Here is a 448-nt window from a genome sequence, read left to right on the forward strand (position 1 = left end):
GAGAGATAGAAACATCGATGAGAGAGGAATATCATTGACAGGCTGCCTCTGCACGCCCCTGACCAGGAATCAAACTGGCAACTTCTTGGTTTCTGGGTCAATGCTCAACTGCTGAGCCACACCAGCCAGCTAAGTTGTTTAATGATTTTTAAAAGTATTAAACTGATAAGAACAGATACTACACTTGATCTTAGCCAAAAGGCCGAGTTTGGATTATATTGATTTGCATGTGAGCTTTATTTGATGCTTAAGACAGTTGTCTCTAATAGCATGACTATGAGTGTGAAAATGGAATGAATCATTTATTTTATGTGCCTGTTGAACTATTTTTCCCAAAGCTAAATGTTTCCTTGCTAAATGTTTCTGTATGTCTTCTATTCTTCTTTTAAGGACACCAGTTGTATTAGACTAGGGCCCACCTTAAAGACCTCATCTTAACTTGATTATA

General features: G+C 37.7%; 1 pseudogene; it reads right to left on the minus strand.

Moving 5' to 3' along the window:
- Positions 1-85: 85 nt before the first annotated feature.
- Positions 86-214, minus strand: LOC132225472 (U2 spliceosomal RNA; annotated as a pseudogene).
- Positions 215-448: the final 234 nt, after the last annotated feature.

The sequence above is a fragment of the Myotis daubentonii genome, chromosome X (genome assembly GCF_963259705.1).
Source record: "Myotis daubentonii chromosome X, mMyoDau2.1, whole genome shotgun sequence".
Classification (NCBI taxonomy): domain Eukaryota; kingdom Metazoa; phylum Chordata; class Mammalia; order Chiroptera; family Vespertilionidae; genus Myotis; species Myotis daubentonii.